This window comes from Pleurodeles waltl, chromosome 9 (assembly GCF_031143425.1).
Source record: "Pleurodeles waltl isolate 20211129_DDA chromosome 9, aPleWal1.hap1.20221129, whole genome shotgun sequence".
NCBI lineage: Eukaryota > Metazoa > Chordata > Amphibia > Caudata > Salamandridae > Pleurodeles > Pleurodeles waltl.
In genome coordinates, this window is record NC_090448.1 from 822665078 (window position 1) to 822690020 (window position 24943).

Consider the following 24943-nt stretch of genomic DNA (forward strand, 5'->3'; position numbering starts at 1 on the left):
TGTATTCTATGAAGCGAGGAAGGGTCAGCTCATCCACAGCTCCTTTTGTGTTACATAGGAGAGTGAACAATACTTCTTGGCTAGGTACAGAAAGTACATGGATTCTTACTGCTACTTTTATTCCTCCTTTCTACCTAATGGGTTTGAAATGCCATCTCTCCTTACACCAGCTTCATTGTTCATGAACGAGTATCAGAGGATGGGAATTTTCCTTTTCTGACCTGTTAGCTTATCAGGAAAAAAAACATAGAATTCAAGCACACATGTTATTATCTTCAAAATGTAAACAGTTCTTGTTAGAAAACAAGTAGGCCTGCATTCTGTGCCCGGTACTTTCCCTACACACTCCAATGCATTTAATGCACAGTGTCTAGTGTCTATGTCACATTCTATCCTGGTATTATTTAATTAGTTAATCAATTTTATGCATGTTAATACTGTCTGGGTCAACGTTTCACCTCATTAGTACCAGTCTAACACCTATTACAGCAATCAGCAACGGACAAAATATATGCTATCCTTTACAAAGCCTCTGCAATTGTGTTATACTATGTGTGATGCTTTCTTTAGGAGATTTTGATTCTCTTCTGTTAGAAACAACATATTTTTATACGAATCTTCAAACTATGCAGATGATGGATTTTGTGGGGTAAATCTAGAACTGTGTGAAAAAACTGGACCTCCCAAAGAATTGCATAATTCCTGAGGCCCTGGGTATCACAAAGACAGACCCGTATGTATGCAATGGTCTGCCTCGGTTATTAGTGTAGTTTGTGTGGAGGTAGGTTTAGTATTTATTGCTGTAGAATAGATGGTTCCCTGGACAGGATGGATGACTCCCTCAGGCCCTGGTTGACAGAGCCCAGATCCAGAAGTGCTGTCTCCGTGTCCATGGAAAAATACAGTATGCCCAGATTGGGTCCTGGTGCCTCATTGACATCACAAGATTAGTCCAAATAACTCCACTCGGGTAGAGGGGCACTTTACGATGCTCACCTCCCTTTCTGTTTAGATTAGACAGAAAGGAATGCCCCCACAGTTACTGCTGACAGCCCGCTGGGGGAGGTACAAGAAGGCCTCATAGCCAGAGGTTCTTCCTCTGTTTGTGCGTGAAGGAAAGGTGTGTTGCTGTGCTTTTTCTGTGTAGGATTGATAGACCATCACATCCTGCCAGTCCAGAACCAGGGCCTTTCTTATCAAAACCTTAATCTGTATTTTTTAGATTGTGCACTGTTATCCTGTAGATAGAACAAGAAAAGGTTGTGCGTTGCTGATACTTTTCAGTGCTAAACGCAAGATTCAGAGGAGTAATGCTAGCGTGTCATCCAGTACACAGCAAGGCAGAGCTGTGTTTCTGCGCTGCCTTGTGCGAAATTGTGACGCCACTAGTCAATTGTAATGAATTATTACAGGCATCTTCCGAGTTTTACTTATGGCAAGTGAGTTTGGATGTTAGTAATCGGTTTTAATAAGAAAATACAATGCAGCTCTTCGTAGTAATGTTATGGTGCTCAATTTAAACATATGTAAATACGTTTTGCAGAATTATTATTTTTTTGCGTCAATATTGAAGCATAGACGGCATCCGGTCACTGTGCAGGGACTTACTCATGAGGTTTCATTATTTGTCTATCCCGGTGGTCTTCAAACTCGTTAATGCCAACCCACCCAACCCCATGTAAAAAAAACAGATCATTGGGGCCACTTCTGAATGGCAAACACATTTTACAGAATTATTCTATAAAATTGGCAGAACTAAATATATTTACTAGTTCAAACATTGAAGTTATAGCCATTTATGCCTTTTAAAAATAAATACAATCAAATACATGATTGCCAACATGTAATGGGCAGCGTGCACTCTCCTAAAGTGTAAAAGTAACCCAACAGTGATCTTTTTTTGAAGGGGCGTTTGAGGGCATTTGGAGTTCCCCATCCTACTTTGACATCTACTCCCAGCCAGTACATGAGTGATAAAAGATTTTATGATGGCGCATTAAAGAGTGGCTCACTTCCACTATCTTTTCACAAAGCACAACATCGTTCAACCATGTGATCAATTCAGGTTGGGTCCCGCTCTCTGGTTTGAAGATCTCTGGTCTAACCTCCATGAGAAGAAAAAAGTCTAGCTTTATCAAGGTTTATATCTTTACGACCCGGGTTCTGTGAATAAATGATTTCTTAGTGATAAGTTGGAGTTTGTTGCCATCTAACGTCCTTAAAAGGCTACTGCCGCTAAATTTCTGCAGCAATAAATTGCATGACGAGAGTCTCAGTGAAAGTGATATAGAAGGGGAAGAACGGTCCATGGACGTCATTTAGGGGTCGCCAGGGTTTGCTGTTGCGACCCCTAGCTTGCCTCTTGCGACCCCTGGTACTGCCTTTGCGACCCTTGGCCTCAGGGGTGGCAAAATTCAGTGCCTGGAAATCAGGGACAGTTCATTCCTAAGGACGTCGGTTGAGACTCCACTTTCCCGGTTTTCTGTCAATTGTTTTATTACAAAAATAGTGAATAATATATTCACCATTAGTGTAATAAAAATGGAGTACAATTAGGCGGAATATGACACTCTGTGACAGCTTAGGTAAGGGAAAATGCTCTCAAATGTATGTTGTATGCGTGTTTGCAGGAGAGAGTGTTTGAATGTGAGAGTGTGTGAATGTGTGTGTGTATGTGTAAACATGTGTGTGTGTGTGTCAAAGTAAAGGTTAAATATCGTGTGAGGGTCACTTCAGCTACCCCAGTTATTTTGATGAATTGACGCCCATGGAATGATCACAAAATAAGTCTTGTGGACGTTTCTAGTCCTTGTGTGGAAGGGGAGTCTCTTTAAGCGGCAATATTTATTAGAGATCCCCAACCTAAAAAAAGACATAACAGCCAGGCAGCATTCAACAAAAGGCAATTAAACGGGTACAATCTGTCGAGCCTATAGGCTCCTGGGGGGAAATCTGTCAAAAGAAGAAAAGAAAAAAAATTGTACAAACAGAGTACCTTTCTCGGCATGCCTAGTGGAATCCATATTTTTCCCTTGCGAGTCGATCGTTGGTACCTGAGAGTTCATCTCTGGAGAGGTGGCACGGTTACCCCAGGCCAGCTTTTTTTTTTTTTTTAAATTAGAATGACCAGTATTTTAATGTCCCGGCCGGTCAAAAAGTAGGAAAGTTACCCCGAGCCGATATTTTTCCTCTTATCAGTATATAATTTAAAACAGAAAATGTAATCCAAGAACACTCTAAATGCGTTCTGGGAATGCCTTAATGATTCATGACTGAGTTAAATAACCAAAGACAGCAAAACCTTGTTAAAAAGTAAAAGAGACTATTTTATATGAAGTCTAATTTAAGTATTCTGTCTGGCCCTTTGCAAGATCTTAAAACATGAACAAATGACCGGTATTTTTTCTTTGGCGACGATAACAACTGTTAGAGGTGGGTAAGCTTATAGCAAACTGCAGTGCTTAATTTGAGCCCATGATGTTCCACTGGTCATTTTGGTCGGCCAGGGATTATTTTTCATAATTAGACTTTGACCCAGAGAAAAAAACAACAGAGAACAGAGCGAAGAGTAGGAAGAGAATGATGGGCAACAGCGACAGTGGGAATATGGAGGAATACAAATGAACTTGCAAAATGGAGATAAAAGGTCAACGCACCTAACAAAGGGGCATGAGCTGTAATCAAGGCTAGGTAGCATTAATATTCAACGCTGATATTCAGCAGCACTGGTGGCGAGCTATAGAGGAAAACGTTGGGCAACAGCACTTAGGGCCAGATGTAGGTAGGATCCAAATTGCGAGTCCCAGCGACTCGCAAATTGCAACTCGCAATTTGGAATGCAGAAAGGTGTCTCAGACACCTTCTGCGAGTCGCTATGGGGTCGCAAAGACCCACCTCATTAATATTAATGAGGTGGGTCACAATTTGCGACCCCATATCGATTCAGGGCACTCACGGGGATGGTGGCCTGCTGGGACCAGCAGACCACCATGTCCGTGACTGCTTTTAAATAAAGCAGTTTTTTTTCCTTAAAGGAAAACGAGCTGCACTTTGAAAAAAAAAACGAAACCTTTAGTTTCGGTATTTTTCAGGGCAGGTAGTGGTCCATGGGACCACTGCCTGCTCTGAAAAATTATTTTTAATGCCAGACACAAAGGGGAAGGGGTCCCATGGGGACCCCTTCCCGTTTGCGACTGGGTTACCATCCACTTCAAGTGGATGGTAACTGCGATTTCATTTGCGACCACTTTCGCGATTCGCAATTGAATAGCATTGCGAGTCGCAAATAGGAAGGGAACACCCCTTCCTATTTGCGAGTCGGAAACGCATTTTGCGAGTCGGATCCGACTCGCAAAATGCATTTCTGCATAGCAAAGAGGCTTTTGCGCCTCGCAAACGGCGTTTTTCGCTGTTTGCGAGGCACAAACACTTTGTTACATCTGGCCCTTAGGCCCAAATTTAAGAAAAGTGGTGCTGCATCCATTCCACTTTTCTTGCGGCCCCCCTACTGCCACCATGTGTGCGCCGTATTTAATATACAGCGCACCATGGCACAGGGTAGGGACAATATTGATGTACTGTGCAGGATTAGCACCAAATTTGTGGAGCTAATCCTTTAGAGTACATTGGGACCCATTGAAAACAATGGTATGCCCCCTTTTAACGCCTGCTCTGTGCAGGTGTTAAAAATAGCCGCTAAAAATGACAATGCGGAATCTCTTAGATTCCACTGCACCATCTTTGCAGTCCCACTAATGGGGGAATGCCCCCTTTGCATACATTATGCCTGGTGCAGGCATAATGTGGCGCAGGGGATACAAAGTGGCACAGTTCATGCACTTTGTAAATATGGCGAGGCAAATTTGGCCTTGCTGGGTCACATTACCGTCATTATAAATTATGCTAATGTGGTACAAGGAGGCGCTAGGCCCTCTTAAATCTGGGCCATAGTCATTTTACAAATTAACACTTGCATACTGGGAGACATTTCTAAGAGACCAGTGCCTAAGTCTGGCTTCTAAAGTTATTACTGATTCTGTCCTTGCTGGGTTAAGCTTTCAGAACAACAGGGCTTTCTTGATTTACCTAAATCCCTCTATGAATAAATCTTACATGAAGGCTGAAGGAATGCAGCCACTTTGAAAATAGAAAGAAAGTTTTTTGGAAAATGAAATTGGTGGATTGCGTTTCCTCATAGACTTTAATTGAATCAGAGGTAATTTCAATGCGGATACTCCTAAGATAAAATTGTTTATGGCTTGAAAATCATGTACTCACCCACACAATGTGGCACACTTTCGCAGTGTGTCCATCCTTCCATAATTAAAACATAAAATTAATCATATTATCCTGTTTCCGAAATGACTCACACGTCCCTGATCTAGTTCCTGCCTGGGTCTTAGGTTATGCATGCTCCACAAGAGAGGCAGAGAATTGCGGAATACAGCTACCTTGAGCACATACATCAACAACCTCATTGCATACTGGGATAACATGTCTTTATTTATTGGCTTTGTTTTGCATCCCTGATCTCTGCTGCACATGTGAGGATGCTAAGTGAGATGAACACCTTTCAACCAGTCATTTGTACAGCGTGTTGCTGTCACCCCTGAGGGTATCTTGGCACTGGGGTGCAATGTCTCTGTTAAAGAGCCAGGTCTTAAATCCCTTTCTGAAGTATGCCAGTGATGCCGCAGTTCAGAGGGGGGAGAGGGAGGTCATTCCAGGCCTTGGGTGCGATCTAGGAAAAAGAGCGGCAGCCACTGCAGCTGCACTGGATTCTGGGTGTGTGTGCGAGGGCTGGAGCGGAGGAGTGCAGGTGTCTGGTGGAAGTGTAGACAGTGGTTGATGTAGTCTGGTCCTTGATCGTGTAGGGCTTTGTAGGCATGCATGAGGAGCTTGAAATTACATCTCTTTTGGATGTGAGCCAGTGGAGATTTCTGAGGTGGGGGTAATGGGTGTACACCTGGTAAGGTCCAGGATGAGTCTGCCAGCGGTTTTCTGTATTGTCTGGAGTCTCTTTAGGAGCTCGTAGGATATGCTGGAATAGAGAGCATTGCCATGAACGAGGTGGCCGGTGACGAGGGCCTGGGTGATGGTTTTCCTCATGTTGGCTGGGATCCATCTGAAGATTCTGCAAAGCATGCGGAGGGTTTGGAAGTGGGAGGAGGCAACTGCATTGATCTGCCACATCATGCTCAGCTCACTGTCGAGGATGATGCCAAGGTTGCGAGCGTGGTCTGTAGGCATGGAGTGGGTCCAAGATCATCAGGCCCACAACTATGGTCCCAAAGGGAGACGTTTTTCCTGAAGATCAGGACTTCCGTCTTGTCGGAGTTGAGCTTCTGGCAGTTAGTTTTCATCAGTTTTTGCACACTGAGAAAAAGTTGAGTGAGAATGGAGCACATAATACACTTAAAAAATAACATTGTTATTTAATTGGGCTTCGAAATATGGATTACATATAAACATGACCTTTTTTTACAGTCCACTGAAACCGAGTGGCGTAGCAAAACTTGAGGCGGCCCCCCTGCAAAGTACATGGAGGGGCCCCACCTCCGGAATTAGGCTAGGGTACTGTGTTGAGGGGGCTTCCCTGCACCGCAGGGGCTGCAGGAGCCTATGTTACATCCCTGCTAAAATCATGCACAGTGTTGTCATCAGTGATGTCACTTCAGATGTTGCAGTGATGTTATCAATGATGTCATAGAACATCATGACTAATGTAATATGTTAGGTCATAAGCAGAGCATGGCGAAGGCGCTGGTAGTAGTTACATCAAGGCTCCAGTTATAGTTACTTCAGTTAAATATAACTGGTGAACCTCAGTGTTTTTTTAGTTTAAAATGTTATGTTGCAGCTGACATTTTTGCCTAAATATAACATCACTTTTAACCTTTGTTTTTTTCAGTGAATTTCTAAGATTTATTTTTAATACGTAAATGTACCTGTTACTTTAACCTTTGTTTGGTTCAATGATTTTCTAGGTAAGTCACTGCCAATATATAAAAAGCAGGGCTATGGGTTTGTCAAGGGGTCATTGCAATGGCTATCAATAAACATTTAAATAAAGCATTTGAAATTAAAAAAGAATGAAACAGATATTAGGGCCGTTGTTTTACACAGCTCAAGGCGCATAATGCAATCATAAGACCAACCCTAAGGAGTCCCTGCATTCCCAAGCTGAAGAGCAAATATCATCAAATTTTCCTGGGGTCATGTTCCATAGACCCCAGTAAACATTGGGTTAATTTTTTAAGTATTCCTAGAGGGCTGCTGCATGGGAGGCTCAAGTCCCCAGAGTCCCCCCTGGCTCTTTTACTTTGCCACTACCCAGAGGGAGTAGATGTTTTTTGGGCTCCCATGGGCAGGATTAAAGCTGTGTTCCCTGCCATGGAGAATATGAGCAGAATATGAGCAGGGAGTTAAATTTATAGTCTCTGCACATACTCTCTCGGATGGGGAGCAAGACAATGTCCCAAGGGATGCTTCCTCCAGGACACTGTCTGTACTTGGGCCTTAAGGGATGGAGTATCTGGAGCTGTTCTATGGCTCGGGGAAGGGGGCCCTATTCCCCCTGCCCATAAAAACACCACCCTGGGTGATGAGGTCCCTAGGGCCTATGAGAGGCTTGGGAGGTGGGTGCACGTCCCTTCCCCAAAAACATTCGTTTCTTACAGAGGGTTGGGGAGCAGGACTGTATGTTCCATCCGCTTAAAAGAAAAAATCTGCCCCAATGAATGCAGTTCACATTATCTTAAAATGGGTAATGGGGGGCTGCATGTCCCCTCTTCATAATATTTAAAGCATCCCTGGGGAATGGGGTCCCCTGGGCATTGAAATGGTTTGGTAGGGTGCTTGCCTCCCTCCCTAAAATTCATAAGCTCGTGTCCACCCCGGGGGTCCTATATTTGAAAAAGGACAGGAGTATGTTCTTTTTTTTGACAGGACCCTGGACCACGGTTCTGTAAGTAAAATGCTTTTGGCCCTGGTTGCATCTGGGGCCCTCCCCACCAGTCCTACTGGGGCGATGTATCCTTACCAAGCCCCCTATATGTTTTGTATATTTTTTTGCAGGATTGTGGACTGAGTTGCCAAGTCCTAAAATGTCTGCTGCAAAATCTTTGTGATGTTATAGCAGCCAATCAGATCTTATCTTTTGATCTGTTGGATCCATGGAGGATCTGCGTCCCTATATACAGATACAGTTTAACCCTTAAATTCCACAAAACTACTGAATGGATTTACATTAAAAAAGCACAATTTCTGGATCAAGACCTAGATTTCTGTCAAGTTTGGTGTAATTCTGTTCAGCTGTTTTTGTAGGATCACTGTTTAATTTTCCTATGAAAAATTGCATTGGCAAACATGTTTTGGGCCCCTCTCCTTTTTCTCAGTCCCTGCTTGATGGAGTACCCCGAAACTTTCCAGGAAGAATCTGAAGTATATGACACTTTTTTAGGAAGTTTTACGAAAATTTGTGAAATGACACCAAAGTTATTGGCAAAACAAATAATCCATTTCCTACAGAAATTTGGTCCTAACTATAACTACCTAAATATATTTCAAATGTACAATAAGTGCAGTAGTAACACAAAACTTTTATAATCTGGCAATCGTTCAGCCATTCCGTGACTGTTCCTCATTAAGTGAAAATTGATTCAGCTCCTTTTGGAGATACAAGGCAAAAATTTGTATCTAATGCACCTTTCAAAGTGTGTTTAATTTTCAAACGATAGTGAATTCCACCTTGATTTGTGCAGAGAATAGGGCCCCAGTGCACATGCACAACACTGTGTGATGTCTCACTGGACATTCACAAGTGCTTTCCTTCCAATGTGTGCAATCATCAGGAAAAATTTGGAAATAAGCATGGCAAAGCCAATAGGTCTGGCCTTGGAAAGCTGGCATGATGACTATTAGTTTTATTTTTTATTTCAAGGATAGGTCACAAGAAATTTAAAAACCAACAGGGCATCAGCTAAAAGTTGTAGCCTTATGCTTGCATTAAAGCTGTCGATTTAATTTTGATAGAACAACATGGGTCCTTCCTAGTGGACCGATAGATGAAGAACAAATACTAAACCCTTTAATGCACATCCCATGGAAATATCACTGGCACAAACAAGTTGTGCTATTTGCTTTGAATTAGTGTAACGTGATGACATACTATGATGGCTAAAAAAATGAAAAGGTAAAGAATGGAAAGAAAAAATATCGGCAAAGTAAAATATTTGCCCACGGGCCTTGGCACTGAAGTGCACTTCTTTTTAGTCATATGTGCAACTGTGGTCAGAAAAATTATATCACTCACAGTGCAAGAGACAATGGCTGCAGTGGTCTGACCCACTGCCCATGTTGTATGCTATAGTGAGTGGAAATGAAATGTGGATGACGTTTTTACAGACCAATCAGAATGAAGAGGGCTGACCCAAAGTCCCTGTAGGCATGTATATTAGGATGCATTTAGAATTATGATTTTTTGATTTTGTGTGACCAGATGCCAGAGCTAAAAAGGAAAATTAGAACAATTTCTTTAGGAGGCCTAATGGTATGTTAGTCATAAATGGCCAGATAAACTTGCCCATTTATGAATATCCTTGCATGGCTGTTTTGCAAGCCAAGGAAAGTAAAACAGAAATTGCCTTTTCCTCTGGCCTCGGCCAGAAAGCTAATAGCACAACTGCCCTCCATGTCAAAGGACTGAGTTAAATTACTCCCTGCCTGGTCTTGCCTAATGGAGGGAACGGCACCATTGCCTTGCCAAGCTCTGCCTTGTTACCCTTTTGCCTCAGCAAGAGGCAAGGGGGATTTACATAAATCTTCCTTCTCCTTGCCCAAGGACGAAAGAGAATAACATCCTTTCACTCCCATTGCTGATGAGTGAAGGGGAGCAAGTATACCACTCCCCACTCACCTTACCTAAGGGCAAGGTCTGAAAAAAAGAAAAAAAAGAGCTTGTCTTCATCAATGGTGGGTGGGGAGTTAACTGGCTCTGTCTCCCTCACCTGGGACAAGGGTGAAGGGGAAATTTCTTTAGTGTCCTCTCCCCTTTTCCAAGGGTGTTTGGAAGAAGCCCCTTCATTTATTGCTTCATGAGGAAAGGTCTACAAAAGCAAAATGATGGTGAGCTGGCAAGATGACATCCTCTCTTGCTCCCATTTCCCAGTTGAAGAACAGGCCGCAGATCTCAGGTGGCAGGTGACCACCTAGCCTGCACAATGCAATGGCCACAGAGGAGTGGGTCATCCACCACCCACTACAGTAACTTGTTCCCAGTTGACAGACAGGGCACAGGGTCAGGTGCTAGCCCACCCACTCCTCCATGACAGCACCGTGCATGCCCCAGGGGACTGGATCACCTGCCACCTGTCCCTGCATTCTGTTCCTCAGTTAGGAAGAACGCACATGATGGGTGGCAGGTTAACCACTTCTCCATGGCCTGCAATATTTTCTGGGCCATGAAGGAGCTGGTCACCTCCCACTCACCCTTGTGCCCTGTTCCCGTTTAGAAAGCAGAATATATGCATGGGTGATTAGTGATCCACTGCTTGGGCGCAAGGTGATCTGCTCTTCTGTGACCTGTATACTGCTGTGGACCACAGTGGACTGGGTTAGCTGTCACCCACACCAGTGCCCTGTCCTCATTTAGGAACCCCAGCTCATCCACTCACCGTTCTTGTATCATCTTGCCTTGTGGCCCCCAAGCTGTGAGCTAGGGGTGTGGTGTAGGGGGGTCATGTTCCCCCTCACACTTGAGAAAGGCAAGCAGTGTTGTTATTTCATCCCTCCTTCAACTTGCACAATGTGAAGGGGGGCATGGTCGTACACCACTCACTCCCTTGGACAAGCTAGGCATAGGACCTACTAAATGATTCCCTCAGCCTTGTGCATAGTAGGGTGGATGTAAGCACCTTTGATAGTCATCCAGCACCTGGTAGAGAAGTTTATATTAAAGAGAACCTACTTCTGAAGCAGTTTTATAAATAAACTCTCTACCGATCTATGCAACCATTAGGGGGAATTGTTATGCTTTAAGAAGTTGAGCCTGAGTTGTGGCCAAATAAGTAACACATTGGATGCCAAAAACCTGTTACCAAACGAAGGGACTTTTATTTCAAAGTCAAATCTAAAACAGATCTCTAGTCATTACTTCATGCCAGTTATCAATAGGTTCACCAAACTTGTCTTTGTACTCAGTACTTCTGCATTTATCAGCAACCCGTAATACAATTCAGTCTGGTCAGGACTGAAGTCCTAATTTTCTGGTGGAGAAATATGAGAATCTATTAGCCTTCTTATTTCCCAGCATCCATGTCAACATGAAGATATCTCCAGATTTCTCAGCATCCACCTCAAGAGGAAGTGACATCATTAGTTTCCAGCTAAAATCATCATTAAAAAATAATCCAGACAAGCAGATTTAATTTCATAGCATCCATCTCAACAAGAGGACATCTCTGGTTTCCCAGCATCTATCTCAAAAGAAAGGGACATCACTACATTCCCCAGCATCTATCTTTTCAGGTAGTGACATCACCGGTTTCCCACCAAAATCATCTTCAAAAAATGAAGCCAGACAAGCAGTCTTCATTTCACAGCAAGCATCTATCTCAACAAGAAGACACCTTGGAGTTTCCCAACATCCATCTCAACAGGTAATTATAGCCTTGAATTTCCCAGAATACATCTTTACAGAAAGTGACATTGCTGCATTTTCCAGCCCTCCATAGCTTTCAAAATCTGTTCCCATTTTGCCCCTTAACCATACGGCTGGACATGTTTATACCTCAAGAACCTAGGCCAGAACCTCTGCTGTCAGAGTAAGTCATTAATCATTATGCATCTGTCGAGCACTCTGTGGGGAAGAAGGACGTTGTTAGCCTTCAATGTGAAGTGATATGGGAGGCTACATAATGGGGAAGTTAGGGTCAGGTGAATATAGTGTATTGACCATGCAATGATAGAGTAGCATATAAACCTATCAAAGTATATTATTCCTCTATTATTTACATTACATCTCTGCATAAAGGCCCTGCAAACATACCATACTCACACATGTAAACCAACATCCTAATCTACATACATTTAGCTAGAATGCACACACCACTCACATCATCTTCAACTAATACTCACCCATGCACACTCAAAAATGTCATATTCTAGATACGGCGGACATAATCTCACACTACACCGAAATCCGCTTTTCATATAGTCATATAGTTAATCATATAGTTGCAAGAGTCTTTAAGTTAAATGCCTTGTACATTGCTGATAGTATATTTGTAGTTGACAGTATAATTTCTTGAAAATTGCTCATAAGTTTTCAATAATAACGGTGCATGATCCCCTAGGGATCTTGGGCTAAGTCTGGAGCAACATTCACTATCCTTGATTTGCTCGATAAGCGCCATGAGATTTTGTCATTCAGGCCCAAGACTGATGTTTGTAATAAGTAGATCTATCGTTGTTACATGTGAAAGAGTTGATTTTTGTTATTGTGACAGTCAGATGGAAAAGTCAGACACTCAGCTACAGACCATACCAGCAAGAATTACCTACATCCAGAATATCAATCTGGGTTCAGACCATGCTGCACTTTTGAAACCCAAGCTCCAAGAAATTGCCCTGTTCTTCAGTGACAATGACCATTGCTTCTTGGTCCTGTTCAACTTCTCTGCACCTTTCAACATCATTGATGTTCCAGCATTGAACCACACCCTGACAACTCAGGTGTGCTTCACTAGCACAATTCTACAATAGTGCTGATGACACCCAAGTCTCTCAAAATCTCTTCAATCAAAGACATGCAAAAGCTCAAGGCCTGCCTCAAACTGATCCAAACCTGGATATCAATAAACTACCTGATGCCAAGCTCTACAAGACCAAGGGCCAGATGTATCAAAACCCGTTTTGCATTTCTTAAATAGCAAATTTTAAGAAATCGCTATTTGAGAAATGCAAAATGAGATGCAAGAAAATAGCGAATCCATAATAGCGATTTCTTAAAATTCGCAGTTGCTATTAGGGAATTGTTATTAAGGAATGGGACTCCATTAATCCCTATGGGCCTGAAAGCCCATAGGTGCGAATGGTTTTTCATTTCCTAATTTGCGAATTCCTGTTAGGAATTTGCAACTTAGATAATGAAATCCAAGGGTGCTAGGGGCCTAAGGCCCCCTTTGATGCACCCCCCCAAAGAAATGGTGCACATGTAAAGTGCACACATGCCCTGTGAGCATGTGTGCGCTATATGGCACTTTTAAAAATGCATTTTTTATGCATTTTTAAAAATTGCACATGGTTACCACCAAATTTAAATTTGTGGTAATTGCATTTCCTAATTGTCTATTTCGCATTTAGGAAATGCATAATACATTGGTAATCACAAATTTGTATTCCCTATTTGTGGTTACCTATTAGGGAATCAATATTTTAGTGATTCCTTAAATTGCACTGCAAATGCCTTTCATAAATCCTGAAAGGCTATTTTGCATTTGCAAACGGTGGAATTTTGCAATTCACACCGTTTGCGAATGCAAAATTGTTTGATTCACCTGGCCCCTAATTCCTCTAGTTTGCAGACAACTCCAAAGATTTTGATTCAGTAATAGCTTTCCAACTCACCTCTCGCTCAAACAAAACATTGCTAAGGAGACTACATCATCCTCACTGTAAAGGATCTGCACTGGCTCCCCTGCAAGAATGGATCATCTTCAAGATCAGCTTCATCACTTACAAGGCCCTCTACACCAAGACTCCTGTTACTCTAGCTAACAGATTAACAATGTCTGGAGTCTACTCTAACCAACAGAAAGGCAAATTATGACAGCTTATGGGGCTTTAGTGTTTCTATGGTGATTCCCTGTCCTACTCCCTCCTTGCTCGAGTGAAAATGGTTGTTCCCCATTCACTTGTGATAACATCCAGGATAGGCCCCACTAGTAGTGTGAGTCTCAAGAATCCACTTTGGCTATAACTTAAAGTCAACAGTGTTCCAGTACTGCAGTGTTAACTATCAGTAAGGTCCCCAACAGCCACAACATCAGTCTTACTCTCAATGGCAGGCATGACGAGTCCTGAGTTCCTGAGCATGGAGCAGCAGCAGATGGGTTTGCTGCATGCACCTGTAGTATGTAGCCCAGCGGGCTACACCCAGTGGATGCAGAGTTCCTCACCCATAGGTGATCTCCCAAAGCAATTGGAGGGGCTTTGCGGTTTCTCCTGTAGGGTAAGTATTTGATCTGTTGCCTGGTGGAGGTTTTTGCAACGATTCAGATGCGGGTCCCTCACCTAGGTGATAGGGTGCTGGTGCTCTCAAAGCACCTTCACTTCTCCAGAGGGGGTTGCAGATCAAGTTGCAGTTCTTGATGCTCCCCATGACCTCGTCTGGCATATGGGGTAATCGTATCTTCACAGTGCACCAGCTCCTGCCTCGATCAGCACAGTGAAGTTCTTGGTGGCAGCTCTTCCTGACATACAGATTTGCGGCCAGGTACCGCACAAGGCTACAGCCCTTACCACATGGCAGTTTTTAGACAGCAGAACCTCCTGGCATACGGGGTCGCCACCTCAGCACTATGGAGGGCTCCTGTCCGATTGGTGGACTGTGACACATAGCTCAATTCACAGCAGCCTTCCTCTGGTATACGAGATTCGCCGACCTTGTCTTGACGCGGGCAACAGTCCGATTGATGTAGCAGCTGTTTCCTCACACCTTGCAGAGAAAATCCACTCAGCAGGGCTCCCCATTGGACCTGGCTCCCTCCAATGCTGTCCTCTTTCTGACATGGCACCCTGGTCTTGGCAAACAGGAAGGCACTGGTGCTCCAGGGCAGGTGGTATTGGAATCCCTGGGTGATGTCCCCTCACACAACAGGGTGGCTAGCAGGCCATTGCCCCTAGTTCTGGTTCCAGGCAGAAGTCTTACAGAGCTTCCCTTCTTCACAAACTCCATCTGACTGATTGGCGGATGACAATTTTTAAGGTCTCAAACCCCCCTTCATTTATAGTCTGTATCTAGACACCTAGGGGTATATTTATACTCTTTGATGCAAAACTGCACTAACGCAGTTTTACACCAAAACATTTAGCACCGGCTTTGACCATTCTCGAGTACCAGCCAGGATCTGTATTTATGGAATGGTGCAAGCCAGTGCAAAGAGTGGGCTAGCGTAAAAAAAAAATAATGTGCGCCGGGTGGGGCTGGCGGTATTGGAGAAGGGGGTATTGCACCAAAAAATGACATTAGGCTGGTTAGAGTAAAAACAATGCCTCTAACCAGCCTAGCATCATTTTCTGACGCAAAACCACCCATACCACATGACTCCTGTCTTAGAAAAGACAGGAGTCATGCTCACCGCCCCAATGGCCAACACAGGGGACCATTGTCTCCTGGGCATGGCTATTGCACCCTGTGCCATGCAGGGGGCTCCAAGTTGGACGCCCGAGGGCCCTTTAATTAAAAAAAAAAATTACTTACCTATACTTACCCTACTTACCTGGGATGTGGTCCCCCATTTTCTGGTGTCCCTCTGGTGTGGGTGGGGGTGTCCCTGGGGCTTGAGGAGGGCACCTCTGGACCGATTCCATGGTGTTTAGCAAAGGACATGGGCCCTCAGGTCCCCTAATGCCTGGTCTGACCCAGGTGTTAAATATTTAGCCCCTCCTCCCACCCGTGGGTCATTTTAGCACAGGGGTAAATATGAGACTATAGGGTTAGCACCATTTTTTAGATGGGAACGCCTACCTTGCATCTCATTGACGTAAGGTAGATTCATGCATCTAAATAAATAATGCAAACTCCAATATTTTGATGTTAGGCGTGTCTAACTTCAAAATATAAACATGGAGTTAGTTTTGCGCTGAATTTGTGTAAACAAAAATGATGGAAATTCTGCGCAAATGGAGTATAAATATGCCCCCAAATGTGATGTATGGTCTGAGTCTTTAAGGTTTTATGTTGGGGATCTGCTTCTTTTGAAGTGTCCACTCCTATACTCTCTCATCCTCTGAAAAGAAGTCTGTCAAAGCAGGAGCGACTCTATAGTTGATAGCTCCACAACACAGGCAATGGGAGTGACTAGTGGACATCTGACACCTGGATGTCAGCTACAGTTATATGTGTACCAAAAGGTAGTCTTGGGCCCCAGCCCTACTCTTTATGGTTCTCTCATCAGCCCCATCTCCTTCCTGGGATGTGGTCAGTCCACTTCCTTGAGACCGCTCACTGAATCAAAGGGCACCCTTTGAAGTGTACAGGGCTAGCCTGGCTCTCTTCTCTCTAGTGTGTGTCCCACCCAGCTTATAGGAATGCATTAATACAGAAATCTGTCTGGGGGTATTTCTCTACCTTCTCTCCATGTTACACCATGCTGACCTGAGTCTCCTAAAATGAAACCCAGGACTGTCAATGTATTGTACCATCCACAGGCATATATCCACCCACTGCATTTATACAAACTATACACACTTCTCAGCACAGTATCCTTTATGTACTATGTCAGTCAAAAGCACACATATATTTGGTTGAATGATGGAACAATGCATTCTGTTGCAACGCATGCCTTTACCACGCAGGCGTTACAACCTGAATGCCGTACCTCGCATAACCTTAAACATGCATATCTAACAACGAATATGCATTTACCACGCATGCTTTTACGATGCATTTTGTTTTAAAAGCATGTATGGTAAATACATATACGTGGTTAAGATTTTCCCTGGCCCCTGCCCTAAACACTAAAAACGGTCCTCTGCACTCCCTCCTACAGCCCTTTTAAAAAACACAGCGACCCCCACCCTGAACTCTAAAACTGCCCCAAGTCCTAAAGCTGAACCCCATGCCCTGAGCCCTAAAATCTGATTCCAGCACAACCCCCTCACCCGACCCCCAACCCTTTAAAAGAAAATACCCTCTTCATGGATCACTATCACAGATAGCCTGTCTTCTAATTGTTTTGAATTGCTCTGCCTCTTCTCTTACCTCCTCGCCCCATGTATACCCACTTAGTGTTATTCACTGTACATTGCTCTGTTGTTAACCAGCTAGGTTTTTGCTTTAGAAATACCCAAACATATATATATATATATATATATATATATAAATATATATATATATATATATACACACATGCATACATGCATTAGCCTCTATCCTATCAGACCTGTTTCAACCTCCTGTTTCTCTTTCTCTATGTTTTTATCTTCCTATTCCAGAAGATAAAATCCTTTCATTCCCTTACTGAAGGACTTCCTTCCATTCTAGCAGCTCTGCTGCATCATCTCTACTAACAAGACCAGGCTTTTTTCTAGAGGTCCCTTCTCACATTGACTAGTTTTTCCCCAATTGGCAAAACCTTTAGCACCCACCCCTGGTACCTAGGGCCTGGGGTACTAAGGAGGGTCCCTAAGGGCTACAGCACGAATTGTGCCACCCTGAGAGATCCCTCACCAGCACATGCCAGGCTGTCATTGCAGGCTTTGTGTCTTGGTGCGGACAAAAGTGAAAACATGACATGTGCCATGTCCCCTAAACACTGCATACAATATATGTAAGTCACCCCTCTAGCAAGCCTACAGCCCTGAGGCAGGGTGCATTATATTACATGTGAGGGCATATCTGCATGAGCAGATATGCCACTGCTATGTCTTTGTCAATTCTCAGGCATGGTAAGTGAACAGGGAACCCATTTGAAATGCACGCGCTGGTCACTGGTCACTACGAGTTGCCCAGCTACACAATGGCTTCTCTGAATATAGGGATGTTTTGTATCAAACATCTCAGATTAATAAACTCTCATTGATGCTATGAGAGATTTAATAATAACTTCACCCAGAGGGCACCTCAGAGGTGCTCCTTGAAAACCTATCAGCTACTAGTGTGTTGGCTGACTGTTTGTGGCCTGTTCAGCTACCATAGACATGTTTCTGGCCCCCTAAGCAGAGAGCCAGCACTATTGAGAGTCAGGGACAAAAGCCTGCACTGGGTCGGCGTGGTAGCACCTCATCCAGGCAGGATAGACATTCCAGGGCGGGGAGCTTCAAAGGCCAAGCCACCTTTGTAATATGACCTGGGTTACTCTAGATGGTGGAGAGGACCGACCGCCCTGTCCTGACCCCAGTTTTGGCGGCAGCACAGGTGGTAGAAATATTCAAATTAGGAGGTGTGCCCACTTCATGCCAGTCCCACCCCCTACGGTGGAATAGCTGAAGTGGACACTACTTTTTAATTTCCTCCATCTTGTTTGGAAGGAACTAGACACTTGTGTTAAGGTAATGCCCACTTCCCAGCGAAGTGGTCATAAGAAGGGTGTAGTCACCCTAAAGGTGGTCAGCCCATTGGCTACCACCTGGCACTCCATGTAACACCCCTAAATTGAGTATTTAGGTGGCACCCATGAACCCTAGAACTCAGATTCTGACTACCTACGAAGAAAAGGACACAAAGAGTCGCACTTGCAGAAGAGGAAAAGAAGAAGCAGCTGACTTGGTACCAGTCCCACCGGCCTGCCTGCTGACCTCAACGGCCTCTGCCCAAAAAGACGACTCATCCTGTAGCTGAGCCTCCAAGAAACCCATTAGGACTGCCTGCCTTCCACAAAATCTCAGACTCTTGTGAGCAGCAGATCCGCTCTGCAATAAAGTCTCAAGAAAGGACTCTGCAGCCTCCTGAACAGCAAAGACCCGACAGCCGAAGTGATCTATGCACCGACTCCCACAACCCGAGGTGAAGCCAACAATGGTACCAGCAAAGTTCCCCAGCTGTCTGGAGTCCGAGTCAACTCAGGTTTCACCCCTCTTGGACTCCCTCAAGTTGACTGCAGCCTCTGCACACAAGCCCCCTCTCCCGCAGCCTTATGGTGAGAGAAAACCCACACCTCCAGCAACCACTGCACCTGTCACCCATGACCCAACCTGAGGTGGGTCACTGGTGCCAATGACGTCCCCCAGCTCCCCTAAGCTAGAGTCCACCCTGGTTTCACCCTTGCTAGACTCCCCAATGACGCCTGTAGACTCAACACACAGGAACCCCTGCCTGCGAGTGCTCCCGGATGGAGAAACCCGACACCCAAGGACGCCCCTCCATCCATTGTCCTTGAGCCCTGGAGAAAAGAACCAAAGGTGCACCTACGTCCCGGAGCACCCCAGGTCTACAACCTACCTGTTTCTTGTCCCCGACTGGCTTCCTAGCCAAAGCCAAAGCCAAAGCTTGTCTTCACTAGGACCAATTCCTATAGAAACCCACTGGGCACCCGACGTGTTGCTGCACCCCTGCACCCCTGCACCTGACCGCCCCAGTGATGTCTGGAGTGACCTGCTGGTGTGGTTATATATATATATATATATATATATATATATATATATATATGTATTTTTTTTTTAATTGGTCTCTAATTTATCCTTTGAGTGCATGTCCCATTTATTGCCTCTTTGACAAATGCTCAACACTACCCTCTGATAATCCCAACTGCTTGTCCACATTATCACAAAATAGAGCATTAGTCCTACCTACTTTTGCCTCTGCAAACCATTTGGGGACACACTGGACTCTGCACGGTGTACTTCTTTTTAGTGCACCATATAGAGAGCCAGCTTCCTACATTCCTACTTAAACTGCTAGAGTGCAGTGTTTACAACTCCACTGGTTTAACCAGACGCTCCAGGATTTTGCAATTTGCAAAAAAAAATGCAAAATCAGCAGTTTTGTATAAAGCTCACACTCTTTACAAAAGTGCCTGCGGAATTTGAAAGAATGCTTCTTCCTTGTATTGGTCCAGTGGCTTGCTCTGGGCCAACAGAAGGAGGGTCTCACAGCAGGGAGGTGAAGTAGGTGGTGTATATCCTCACCTGCACCTGTCCTGTCAGCCACGACCCACGACTCCGGCCCACAGGGACCAATGGACAAAGGCACCACAGGTAGAGTACCCTGATCTGTTGTGTTTTGAACTACATTTCCTCACCTGGGGAACCCTAGGTGCCCTGGGTGGGGAAATGTGATGGTCTTTTTGGCTCACTGTGCACAGGACAGGGGTGGCAGGCCTGGGGCCTTTATGTACTTTTTAAAATGTACACAGCCAGCTGCCCACTCAGGACGGTTCCGCTGTGCACATTTAAAAACCTACTTAAATGTACCCAGGCCCGCTGCCTCTGGGTTGCGGACCCTAAATAAACAAAAGATACCCACCCCTGGTGGGGAGGGGGACATTTCATTGTTTTAGGGCCCATCACACAGACATTGCTGTCTACAGTGCCAGCTGGGAGGAACACCTGCTTCACCTCCAAGAGGCGCTCCAGGCCCTGCAACAGGTAGGACTGACAATGAAGGCCAGTAAATGCCAGATTGGGCAGGGTTCCATGTTGTATTTGGAACACCTGGTAGGTGGTGGCAAGATGCAGCCCCTCTAGACCAAGATTGAAACAATCCTTTCTTGGCGACCACCTAGAACCCAAACTGAAGTGAGAGCCTTCATAGGCCTCACTGGCTACTATAGGAGATTTGTTAAGGGATATGCCACCATGGTTGCCCCCTTAACAGAGCTGACTTCTAAGAAGCAGACCAGGTTGGTGAACTGGACAGAGGCTTGTCAGAAAGCCTTTGTTTCCCTCAAGTAAGCTATGTGCACGGCACCTGTGCTCAAGGTCCCTGATTACTCCAAAGAATTCATAGTGCAGACAGGTGCTTCAGAGCATGGCATAGGGACAGTCTTAGCACAGCTGAATGAGGAGACCCTAGGCCAACCAGTAGCCTTCATTAGTAGGAGGTTACTTCCACGGGAACGGAGGTGGAGTGCCATTGAAAGAGAAGCATTTGCTGTGGTCTGGGAACTGAAGAAGCTGAGACCATACCTGACCTGTTTTGGACTCACTTCTGGGTTCACACAGACCACAGGCCCCTCAGATGGCTCATGCAGATGAGGGACGAAAATCCTAAACTCTTGAAGTGTCATCTCCCTACAAATGACAGACTTTATGGTGGAGCATCGCCCGGGGACTGACCACGTCCATGCTGATGGTCTCTCTAGATTCTTCCACCTTAGTGATGAGCGCTCCCAAAGGGTTGGGTAGCTCTCCCCACTTTCGGCTGGGGGGACTCATGTTAGACCTGACAGTTTTAGGGTGGTCATCCCCCAACTTTTTGCCTACCTCCCTCTATTTTTCTGATCCTGTTTTTGGACTCTGCGCACCTTAGCACTGCTGACCAGTGCTAAAGTGCATATGCTTTCTCCCCTAAACATGATAACATTGGTTTAATTAATTTACCTGTAAGTCCCTAATAAAATGTACTATATGTGCCCAGTGCCTGTAAATTAAAGGCTACTGGTGGGCATGCAGCACTGATTGTGACACTCCCATAAGTCACCCCTTAACCATGTCTCAGGACTGCCATTGCAAGGGCTGTGTGTGCAGTTTCACTACCACTCTGACTTGGCATTTAAACCTACTTGCCTAGCCTTAGACTCCCCTTTTTCTACATATGTCACCCCTAAGGTAGTCCCTAGGTAACTCATAGGGCAGGGTGCTATGTAGGTAAAAGGCAGGATATGTACTTATGTGCTTTACATGTCCTGGTAGTGAAAAACTCACAAATTTGTTTTCCACTACTATGAGGCATGCTCCTCTCATAAACTAGTTTTAGAAGTGCCCTCACATACTTTTAAGTGGTAGATTCTGATTTGGAAGGAATAGCCCTGTCATGTTTAGTATTGCCAAAATGGTGCTAGAAAATCCTGCTTACTGGTGAAGCTGGATTTAATATTACTATTTTATAAATGCCACTAGAAAGTGGGCCTTTCTCTGCACGTACTGCCATCTGTTCCTTGCAGCAGTGACTCCAATCCACATCTGGTCTGTGCTGGTTGACAGGTCCCCTTGTGCATTCCACCCAGACAACAATAAACACAGGACACTCAGTCACATCTGGATTCATCTGCATACTGAATAGGCCTCCTTGGGTAGGAAGGGGGGTGGGGGGATATCTCTTACATCTCAAAATCCAGTGGCGTGCCCTCACATAAAGGACTGACAGACAGGACTGGGCTGGAAGGGGAACTTGTACAGTTCAAAACCACTCTTTGAAGTTTCCCCCACTTCAAAGGCACTTTTCTATATATATATATATATATATATGCTTGGTCTATGACCCCACCAAATCAGACACTTCTGGATCTATACCTGAACTCTGTCAGAGGAGCTGCCTGGCTGTCCAAAGGACTCATCCTTGCTCTGTTTTTCTGAGAAGGACTGCTACCCTGCTGTTGCCCTGCCGCCTGCTGGCCTCTGACTGTGCTGGAAGGACTCTGCCTTTCCCAAAAGTGCTCTCCAGGGGCTTGGATTGAGCTTGCCTCCTTTTCTGAAGTCTCAGGGACAGCAAAGACTTCACCTACTCACTTTTAGCTGGTTTTCAGACTTCAGCGAAACCTGGAACAACTTCAGCGATGCCAGCACGGATGCCCCAGCCCCGTGGACCTCGCTGCACACAACGACCGTGGCCTGCAACGCAAGTCCGATGTTGCCACAATGCCACTGATTTCCTGTAGTGTGACACTGTGAAGTCGACACATCAAGTCTTGACCAACTGAATCCATCGACCCTGCTGGGTCACAAGGAACCGACGCCTCCCTACCAACACTGCCCCAGCTCCCTCTGCAACCCAATGGAACCAATGCCTTATCTCCCTGCCTGGCAGTAAGCAACCAACGCCTCATGTCTCCTGACACTGTTAGGGGCTGACACTGCACCGGCACCAGCGACGCCTCACCTCCACAACTCCATGCAATGTCTTTGTTTCTTCATTTTCAAAGGTACTGTACCTGGGGTCTGTGCGACTCCAAGACCGGCACCTGTGGCGTGAGACTATTAGGAACGACTCCGTCAATGACACCGTGATAGCCCCAGTTGGAGCTATTATGTTTCTAAGCATTTTAGGGGATTTTAATCTTTAAAAATTCCTACCTTTGCTTCATTACATTGAATTTTCATTGTTCCAACATTATTTTATTCAGATAAATATTATCTATTTTTCTAAACCTGCGTGGTGTGTTTTTGGGATGCTTTCATTGTGTTACTGTATGAGGTATTGCACAAATACTTTACACATTGCCTTCAAAGTTAAGCCTGACTGCTCTGTGCCAGGCTACCAGAGGGTGAGCACAGGATAATTTGGGTTGTGTTGTGCCTTACCCTGACTAGGATTGTGGTCCATACTTGGACAAGGGTGTATACATCTGCCAACTAAAGACCTAGGCCCTCATTACAACATTGGCGGTAAAAGGCGCTTACCGCCGTGCAGAAGACCTCCAACACACCGCCGTGGCCGCGGAATTCCGCCACAGCTATTACGACCCACAGCTTGGAATCCGGCAAAATTCAGACACCCACACAAGTCCGCCACACCAAAGGTCAGTGATAAACTGGCAAAAACAAAACCTCCACCATCACGCCAACAGATATACGCCCACACTATCACGACCCACGAATCCACGCAGTGGTCTTTCAACTGCGGTATTCCATTGGCGGTACACACCGCTGCGCTCAAAATACACACACATTTACAAAACACTGCCACATTGGACAATTCCAAATACACACACCTGATACACATACACACACCACTCCCACACACCCAATACAATATAAAACACACACCCACATCACCCACAAACCCCTACGACCAAAATACCGAAAGAAGGCCAGAGAGAGACACTACAAACTACTACCAAGCATCCACAGGCACACAATACCATCACCCACATAACTTCCACGCACCTCACACAACACACCACTAAACATCGCCCCACTTATCACTACACACACCACCCCACACATCACCCACACCACTTCATGGCACGGCAAAGACACCCCAGGTTCTCTGAGGAGGAGCTCAAGGTCACAGTGGAGGAAATCGTCTGGGTAGAGCCACAGCTATTCGGATCACAGGAGCAGCACACCTCCATAGCTAGGAAGAATGAGCTATGGCGAAGAATAGTGGACAGGGTTAACGCAGTGGGACAGCACCCAAGAAATAGGGATGACATCAGGAAGAGGTGGAACGACCTACGGGGGAAGGTGCGTTCCGTGGTCTCAAGACACCACCTTGCGGTTCAGCGGACTGGCGGCGGACCCCCACCTCCTCCCCCACAACTAACAACATGGGAGGAGCAAGTCTTGGTGATTCTGCATCCTAAGGGCCTCGCAGGAGTAGATGGAGGAATGGACTCTGGTAAGTCAAATCTTAACTATTACATCCCCCACCCTACCCGCATGCCATCACATACCCCCACCCTCGCCCTCACCCCCATCACTCCAACTCCTCACAAATGTCCCAATATCACAAACCACACATCCCAACACCAAGCCCTGCATGCAACAACAAAGCATGGACACCCATCACCAAAGCATGGCCACTGCACATACCCATACACCCCCCTAAACCATCATCACACAAGGTCCTACACAGGAATGCAAGCACTGGGGTACACGGTCACCCACCCATTGCACACCATGGCACACACAGATGTAATAAACATCCTTTTATACCTCTGCAGCACCCCTACCCAACGTCACCGGACAGGAGGGTCCACACATGTCCACACCACCAACAGAAGAGGCCCACAGTGATGACAGCAGCTTTGTCCAACTAGATCTAGATGACCAGCCTGGCCCATCTGGGACCTCGGGACAGTCGGTTCCCCTGACAGAGTCACAGGCCACCACAGAGCTTCCCCCCTCTGGAAACACCAGCACAGCACCCACCCAGCGGGCCCATACCTCTGTCCCCAGGACACGTCAATCAGCTGTGTGTCCACCACTACAGGGAACCCAGGCTAACCCACCACCCCAACAACAACAGGGACCTGGGGGCAGTGGCAGTGGGCACACAGTCCAGGGGACAGAGTCGCAGGAACACAGGGGAACTGGGAGGGCTGCTGTGCGACAGGGGGAG